Source organism: Branchiostoma floridae, chromosome 13, assembly GCF_000003815.2.
Source record: "Branchiostoma floridae strain S238N-H82 chromosome 13, Bfl_VNyyK, whole genome shotgun sequence".
Classification (NCBI taxonomy): domain Eukaryota; kingdom Metazoa; phylum Chordata; class Leptocardii; order Amphioxiformes; family Branchiostomatidae; genus Branchiostoma; species Branchiostoma floridae.
The window spans coordinates 7,389,716-7,399,691 of NC_049991.1; positions in this window are offsets into that span (position 1 = coordinate 7,389,716).

Consider the following 9,976-nt stretch of genomic DNA (forward strand, 5'->3'; position numbering starts at 1 on the left):
TTCAAAAAAATGCAGCATTTGGTGTATGTGCTGTGCCCATATCAAAAGTTACCATTAAAAAGTTGTCGAAATTCCTGAATTCTGCCCAAAACCGTATCAATAAGAGTTGTAGAGCAAACTATTGTTACATATTATCCATATATCAAGTAGTTAGAATTTATCAAGTTAACACTATTGCTAATGTGGTGATCCTCATAAGTTAAAATCTATTCCATTTAACCTATCCAATGTAATCGCCCGAGAGCTGTTTTAAAACAAGATCCAACTATATATGTTTGTCATTACTTTGTGGTCCGTGAAAGGCGGTAAAAGTGGTTTGTGAGAAGTCATGATAATCCACTGATTTTGCTACGAGATGTTTACATTGCCGACTTACGATGCAAAGGCAGCGTAGCCAGCCTTGATGGCCTGGTGTTGACATGGCGTATCTACTGCCGCTGTAAAAGTAAATTGGATTTACCTTAGCGGCAGTAGATACGCAAAGTCAACACTTTCAGACACCATAGGTCAAGTCGGCACCACAGTATGTCCCAGTATCTTTAATTAAACAAACATTGGGTACATTCTTTGATACCATCGAGGAGAACATGTGCAAAGACTGGTCCCATTTTCCCACAGATTACGCCATTGTTTCGACCTGTTAAAGTCACTGTGTATAGTACTATAATACTCAATTAGCACGTTGCAACGATTTGGATTGTAACCAATCTGTCTTATACGACGAAGACCTAGAAAAGAAAACTCTTAATAAAATCACATTAGTTACACATTTAGCCAGTATGCACAACTGACGTTTTGTTCAACCTTGTTACATTAAATGCCTTTAAAATTGAAATGTTTGACAAAGTGTCGTCATACCTGTTACGTGTGTATAGCTTATAACATTATAAAGACCTTACAGAACAGCATGCGCAGAAGCCACCATCTGAAAGGTGTCGTTTTTTGCATGTCGGACGTCATCAACATGAATGAATGTATGGCGTATAAGTTGTGAGAAAAAACGATGATGATTTGGGTGATGCTATTCTTTTTCGCAGCAGTGGGCGCTGTTGAAGGACATCTTGGCAAGGTAGCATGTCGTTCCTAACATTTCAAGCGGTCTTCGGCAAAAAATACAGGTGTAAAGACAATTTGCTAAATGGACTGGAATACCGCCGGACACCATTTCACTGGACGATACTATAGTATCTGGCTATGTATGCAGAAGAGGAAAGAAAGTACAGTATTGTTCAGTTACGTTTCGCATTTTAAGCTAAACTGGCGAAACAAAGCTAGGAGATTGAAGTTGTTATGATTGTGGCATTATCTTGTCAATGATGCGTCCGCGTCTCCATTTTATTTATGATTACAGCAATTGCCGGTCTTTCACCTACATCCTCCAGATCTTGGCGAAATGACAAAAAGCAATCAGCAAAAAAACGGTATGTATTCCAGTCTGTTTATCCGTCTAATCAATTTATCTTGAACCTAATTGAATTTGCTACCATGTTGTAGTGGTAGTGCATTGTACCTTGTCTTCTTTACAACTGACAAGAATTCGTTCCTAACTATATGAGCGAAGCGGCACTTTCATTTCGTAGTTACCTGGTACTTTCATGGCAAATAATATCATGTATGATTTATAAGATTTACTACATTTGCGATTGATATTAGAAAGACTGTTTACGCCGCCGCTTTTAGGCAACATTTTCGATGAATTTTGTATTGAATTCCATTTTATTCGGTTTACACAAAGGACATGTTACTGTCACTGCAGTATTCCGGAAAGGAAATTACGTACTTATCCCTACATTGTCATATGACTGTACACATTGACCAGTGTGCATGAGTGATGTCCGGTTCTCTAGCGATATATGGCAGAAAAACACCCAGCTCACCACAGCCACTTTTATAGCGTGTTAGCTCAAACCTTCTAATTCGAATAAGCGTTCAAATCAAATAAGGCACAGTTCTGCTGGATACCATAAGACAGCAACATGTAAAAAGTCTTAAGTGCATTTTTGTGAATTGGTTTTTTTAATGATCCCACACAGGTCCTCTAGATCACGGTGACATCAACAAGACGCATTTCCATCCACCAGAATTCTTCATCGAATGGAGGAAGCAAATCTGTCCCTTGGAAGGCGAGCCTACTTTCAGAGGTAAGCTATTTTTCTGGGTCTATTAAGCAATTAAATGCAGAACACGAGGTTTGACATCCGAAAATTCTGCTGCAGTATGCATTGAAAGACACGAGGTCGCCCTTTATCGAACCTGACCTTTGTTTTCCCGACCCACCGGTACCCTTACCAACCTACCAAAGATCATGAGCATCTATCAATAGCTGCAAGAGTATATGAATTGGCTTGTGCATATACAGACACATATACACACACAGATTCTAAGCGGTGTTTATGCCCCAACAGCTTATTCAATATTCCGTTGGATGTATTAAGGCTATTCTTTTTTGTTTCTTATAATCTGTCAAAATTGTTTGTGGAAATCAGTTCAGGCATAACTATCACATCTACGAGAAATCCCGACTTGAAAATCACTACAATTTCACATCTTAATATTAGACAATGTCAAGGTCATTAACTGAAACTAGCATCAGATGTTTATGACCCAATCGATGTCATTTCAGCCTTATCTAGAAAAGTACATAGTTACGTATACAAACAGCAAAGAATCAACAACAAGAAAAATATCTCATCTCGCAAATCAATGACATGTTTATGCAACTTGTTAATGGGGGTCACGAAGGTAACTTCAAGTATTATATTGATTCTTTACACATTATCATATCATTTGATCTGAAAACGTTTGTGGCTATGGAAACTGTGGGAGGAATGACATGTTCAAATTTGCTTTTAGATTTGGTTAAAGTTGCTTTGCAAAGTCCACGGCCTTTGTTTTGGAGACTTGGTTTTTCAGGACAATTTGCGTCTGCACCAGGAGGCAGAACAGTTTTATTTTCCTGTGGTTTCCCATATATTGTGATATGCTTCAGTCATGAGGGTGTTTTTCATCTTGGGAGTAGTTGCCGTCATATCATGCGTTTTTCTCAACCAAACAGGTACGTGGCCGGGGATAGAGTTCATACACGTGCCTTGTTGTCAAGTTTTATATGCCATGTTGAAGCATATATGTTTCTACGATTACTGGTCAGATATCGTTTGGTTGTTCCCACAAGAGAGTCAAAGTTGCAACCTTGTAATTCTAAAGAGTTGATGCTTGCAATTGCTAGAGTGACGCTTGTTACCCTGCCTAGAGAAAATTGATTGCCATGAGAAATTCCCGAATGCTGATGTGTCATGAAAAGAAAAAATGCAAGATAATTGTGAAACCAAATTGAAATTTGTACAATGTGAAATGAGTATTCTTCCGGTACAACAAGCAAAATCACAAACATTGTATTCTATTCACATGCTGAGATTAGGGCCTTAGAACTGCGAAAACCAGGCAGAGGCCGGAAGATGGGGGTGGGCCAAATCGGCTAAAACTGTGTATGTGTGGTAGGTATGTGGAACTACAACAGCCAGTAAGTTAAAATCCTCCAGCTATTTTTCGTTATGGTGTTCTGGGACCCCCCTCAGAGACCCTCTAAAATCCAACAATTTATGGCTGAAAATTACTGAAGTTCTTCTGCTGTGTAGATGGATATCCTCATAAATCTGATAAAGGTACGAACATAAGTTTTGCATTTCCATGTAGTATGAGTTATAAAGTTTTACAGACCAGCAGAATTTTTATCACTGTAAATTTTAGTCATTTTTAAGGCCCATTAATCTATTACCTGGCGGATGGTTTTACTGTTGCTGGAGAGTACTTAGGTAGAGCGCCCGTGTTATTTTTCCGACTACTACTATATCTGCGCGATTCAACCTCTGCTTGGTGAGAGAGGAAAATCTACTTATTCAACAAGATTGGCAATAAAAAACATTATTGCAATGGCGACGATTGTCTTTTACGGGAGGCAAACATAAGACAAACAAAACCTGAAAAATAATTGAATGGATGTTCCTGATAATGAATTCTTCTTTTCCCTGTCAACAAGATACTCCTGTCATGCAAGTATTTTCCCTGTGGGTTCCGAGACAACATCTAGCTTGTCTTGGTAATTAAAAAGGGGTATGAAGGATATAGAGCAGTCTATATACAAGTACAAACTTGATGTAGTTATGACCCCTTCCTAAAAATAAGCACATTAAATGTTATAATTGTGAAGGTAAGCATCTAAAACATTGTAACAGCCACACACTGTTTTAGAAAACAGGTACACATAAGGCATTCTCTGAGGATTGTAACCACAGAGATAGCAATCTTCTTTGGTTACAAACCGTCAGCTTGTCTGGACTATCTAGCTCTTGAGTGATGTCTACCTCTTTCTCTTGTTACCAACTTTCTGCAGTGGTCTTTCTGTAATGTGACTGCCCCTCCTTTTTTGACTGGTACAACACTGTGTTTGTCTTTCTGAGTAAGAAGAAAATGTGTGTTTTTCTATACAACGCAAGGAAATGTGATGAATTGTGCTAATTACTACATATATACAACTTATCAAGTGCTCCATCTGAACACCTGTGGCTGACTGTCCATTATCTACATGTAGGACAAATGCCTGGGGGAGCTTGCATGACCCAAATTCCTGCCATTAGAATTCCTCCGGACTAACTTTTCACATTGCAAACATGCCTGTGGACTGACTTTCCTGTGGAAAAATGCCTGTGCAATTCCTAGAATTTTTGCAGACTGAACACATTAATATACCATTTGGCTTGCCCCTGAGGCGTCGCCAAAAACAATCGTCATCTAATTCGGCCATACATAACGCGAGGCGTGAGAGGGGGGGTCTTTATGGGGATTTTTCGGGTTTGGGGCTACAGTAAATCCGGTGATTACATTACTATATGGGATTAGTCATGGCAAATGCTTGTGTATTTGTTTGCAACCCATGCATAGCTGTAAAAAATATCATGATTGATTGGCAATATCAATTTGGGCTTCATATGGGCTTTAAGGGATACTATAATAGAATATCCTGATTTCACACTCTTTTTATTGTTACATTCTAACTGGATTTAATCGGTACCTTCCTAAATAACTTCGTACATACCAACAATGTCGAGCACAACGAGAAAGCTCTACATGGGGGTTACCAGGACCCCACAAATGTGATACCATTTGATAGAAAGGGCACATGGGTGCAGATATAATTCATAAATATTGAAAATCATACAAGACCACAACAAAGGTCAAGATTAACGCTTTTGGGATGGATACGTGTACATAGTACTTTTTAAAAATCAATTACGGTATATAGTATAGGTACTGCTATAGACAAACAGCATTATATCAATGGTTTGTTGTTTTGTTTGGAGACTACTTCGAACTGGGCACCTACACAAACCCCTACCCTGCAAGGGACTACTCTAGAAACATACCTACCACACATACAAATTTTTAGCCGATTTGGCCCACCCCCATCTTCCGGCCTCTGGCTGGTTTTCTCATGCAGTGACTCTTGTAAAGATCTTAAGGCGGTTTAACGGGTATACAAAAGAAAGAAGCATTTAGATGACCGTAGTTCTAAGGCCCTAATCTCAGCATGTGAATAGAATACAGTGTTTGTGATTTCGCTTATGGTACCGGAAGAATACTCATTACACATTGTACAAGGCCATTATTGATTTCGTAACTGATGCGAGTATGCGAATAAAGATAGCCGACAAAAGTCGCCTTCAATATGAGTATGATATACCAAACAACAGATTCGTGATTTTCGTTCTTTCACACCTTTTCTCTTGAACTTGGAATTTACGTACACATTTAAATGTGCCGATGGTTTGCAATCTACGGCATATATTTTGCTCATTTTGTAGCTGTTTTGTATGACTTAAAGTATGGCTTCAATTTGAAAGTTACAAGCTAAAAACTAAGTCTATGACAAATCCTTTACATAGAACTTCATAAGAATGAATTATACGATCTGCAAAATACCAACACACAAGCCATTAGCTGTTGAAACGTATTATTATAGAAAGGACAAGTTCACTTATGTTGAAGTGATGATACAATAAAGCACTATCTAATGAAACCTTTAGCTGTAATTGCTAACAGATTCTGGTCCAACCAAAACTATATTGCGCATCTTGCAATTGCTGAATTGGGTACAAAAACTCTTTTTTTACATTTCTGGTAAAAATTACGCACCAAAACTCTGTAAAAAAATCAATTGCACATGTCCATATGCCTAGAATAGTCTCCAATGTCTGCATGAAAGGAAGTGTCGTGGAGCCTACAATGGGCAGATGAAAATGGCCTGATACACGTTTTTGGCTCAAGGCTCAAGCTCAAGGCCTTTGGCTATTGCCAGTTCACTAAAGTTTACATCTTACATCGGTTTAATAACATTGGAAAGCAACAGTAGAAATGTGTGAAATCAGCATAATTCTTTTTATAGTATCCCTAGTTATCCATATGGAGCCCAAATAAATATTGCCAATCAATCCAAATATTTTACCATCATAAGATTTTAGAGGGTCTTTGCTTACTGCTCAGTTGAAGATCTGCTCAGTCGCAGATAGGTTTTATTCCAACGCTTGTACGTCTATTAGGGCTGGGTACCGGTACATTGTACCGGTAAAAAAACATTTTCTTCTTATTGGACCGGTCCGGAAAAACCGGACCTGAAAAAATAAGGTGGACCGGATGTTGGACCTATTAGAAAATGTACAGATTACTTGATCAGGCATTTACACGTTTTGACGCTTACCGATCGAAGAAAACAACAAGAACGAAGTAGAGTAAAGTTTAGAGTCATTTCTGATCTATACAAGGTTTACAATCAACCGTAGCTTAGGTAGTTAGCCTTGTAGGATTTCAAAACACCAGTGTGAGTCGAATACTCCACCAAACAGATTTATATGTAGTGAAATGGACCATTGTCGTGAGCACAAGTCTTCACATACTGAATCAGGTCCAGGTTTAGGTCCGGACCTGGACCTCGACCTGATCTTCTGGACCTGAACCGTACCTGGACGTGAATTTTCTGTACCGGTACCCACACCTTACGTCTATATTTTACCAAAACATAGACGTTAGGGGTGGTTACCGGTACAGAAGATAAGATATAGGATAACATCACTTATGATTTCTCCTTTACTCTGCCTGCGTGTCCAGTAAACCTTAGTCTTCTTTCCCGTATGATAGGAGATACCTTTGGTTAATCTAAACACATTAGATGGTAGAGATGTTAAGAGCAACACGTAGCATCTTTTTGTGTAGCTGCCATCAAGGTTTTCTCAAATCGTTTTGTCCGTGTCCATATGTTGCTTCCGTATAGCAAGACATAGATGTTGTTGCTGTAAGTCAAGCTTGATTTTTTTTTTGGCAGATTTGATTTCCAAAGTGGAGAGAGCTTGTTAATGATTACCTACCCTATACAAATGCGTTTTCTGTTGGAATGCTATAGGCCAGAAGTTTCTGAATTATTTTGATTGGATTGAAAGAATCAAAGGCTGTTGAAAAGTCGACAAATAGAAATGTTGCCTTCAGGCTTTTCGTGGATTATAAGTTGGTTTTAACGGAAGCAATATTTGGATCTTCTGTAATTCGAAGGATCTTTACCATGCCTAACGTTTTTCCTGAAGCCACTTGTTGTCATATTTCGCCAGGTTTCTGCCAGTAGCACAAGAGGAATATTTACCTTTCAAATCCAGACAGAAATTATGACCTTTGTTGAACTTAGGGGTGTGTCAAGGTGTTGATGGCAGGATGTTAAGAGGTCAGTGGTGTTTTGGTTTGAGCAGCTGATAGTGGGAGACTTTGCCGGTGTCGAAGCTGGGCTTCTTCCACAAATGGTAACTAGACATGTTTAGCATTTTAGTGGGAATGAACTATTTGGAGACTAAATTGAAATACTGGTTAGTGAGTTTTGAAACCTTTCTTTATGTTTGTTGTTGAACAGGAATCCAGTGCAGTCTTATCTATTTATAACTCTCCCTCCTCCTGAGAAATTTCTCAACTTTAAGTCGTAAACGATTTAGATGCATAGCATTGTACACTTTGAGCGCGGCGATGGAGCTACTTTCTTAGCAACCCTTAGTCCACATTTCAATTGGCCTCTTCTGATGTTTCAATGATGCATTGTTTAATTGAATGCTTGTTATGCAAATCAGGGCTTAATCTGCATAATTGATGAAGACAGTTTCTAAATCCACTGCATTTCATAATAGGATACTCAAACATACGATATATGTATCTGAAAAAGAGAGAAATTAGCCTTAACGAGTAGTATATGTCCGATTGGCAAAAAAGTCCCGGAATTCTACAGCAATTCGTCCTTGCGTGCCCATTTGCATCATCTCTTTGGGACAGAATACCTCGGGAAGGGGTTAAAGGTTCTTCATAATTTTTTATATGTAGATAACTTGAGAGATGTTAAGTAGATTAACGAAGTCAAGACATAGTCGTATATACAAGGGCCTAAATTTGCTACTTACTAGTGAATCGTATCAATCAATTCCTAGATTTTATGTCACGTTTTCAGGCGCCTGGCGTCGAAGACGACGAAGACGGTATTACGTGTACCCGGTCGTGCAACCGGCTGTGGTACAGATCGTGACACCGACACCGACACGAGGTAAGAGCACTCTTGTTTTCAATTTATTCAAAGAAATAACAGAAACTACAGACTCATCAGTATCATCCCTTGCAATTGTTGATCAGTGTTGTGGCCATTCATACTGTCATCCTTAGTACCTATTAGATATTTGACCAGTGGAATACCACCTGAGGAATGACCATCTAATTGTAAAGAAGACAAAGTTAGCCATCCAATATTGCAGTATAATGTTATTCTTAGCTGAATTTGTTGTGTAGTTGTCCGCAGCGATGGACCCTGCATACCGATAGTTCTAATCGTGAATGATATTGTAGATGCTCGACACGTACGTCTGCGTATCACATATGAGCCAGCACACACCATGGCGCAATAGTAAGTGAGTCGGATCTGCATAACTTGCGTGGTCGCGGCTTTTCTCAAATTCGGAGCCTCCTAGTCTCAATGAAAGTGCAAATGGGAAATTAATATCTGAACAAGATCTGAACCACTGAACTCTCTTGGTCTGTTATTATAGATGCCTCCCCGCCGGCTATCACGGGCTGCCCTAACGTGATTCAGCGTACCCTGTATCCAGGCCAGACCAGGGTGTACATTGGATGGCAACTTGACATACACGACAGTAGAAATGGAAATGTTGGGTGAGTAACTAACAAAAAGCATTCCATTGAAATGCGGTGTTGATTGTGTGCAAACATGACAAGAGTTCAAAGACCTCATATGTCCATAAAATGATATGATATGATAATGTAAATGACTTTCACATTTACATGATCAATGCTTGGTTATGTACACCTTTAAATAATCTACACCGGTAACAATATTGATTGTCCTATCATTTAACATTTGGAAGAATTATCGCGCTTTTACATGAATTATGCAAATTAGGTACGTATCTACTTAATTGGTATCTGTTAATGCTTCACATGCCAGAAAATGCATTTGGGTCCTATAATGGAAAAGACTGCAAATATTGATTTCCCCATTAAATACGCAAATTAAGTCACAGTTTGCATAATTTTCACTTTACGATGTACATCTCTGTCTAAGCTACCTACCTACCAAATATCATCTAAAATTTTTGATTTTGACCAAAACGCCCCTGCGCTGCAGTTCCACAACGACCAAGTATGCAAACATACACCACGCATTCCTTACGTCACAAGCTATTTGCCACCAGAAAATCAAGACCATAGCACATCCAGGTCAAAAGATACAAAAATAGAATTTCTGTTGCAGTACCAAGGTCACGTACCAGGGGGACCCAAAATTGACATTGACCTTCGTCTTCTCAACACCTACCTACATACCAAATATCATCGTAATCCATCCATCCATTCAAGGGGACAAAAAGCTTACACCAGTGTGAAAGTTTAT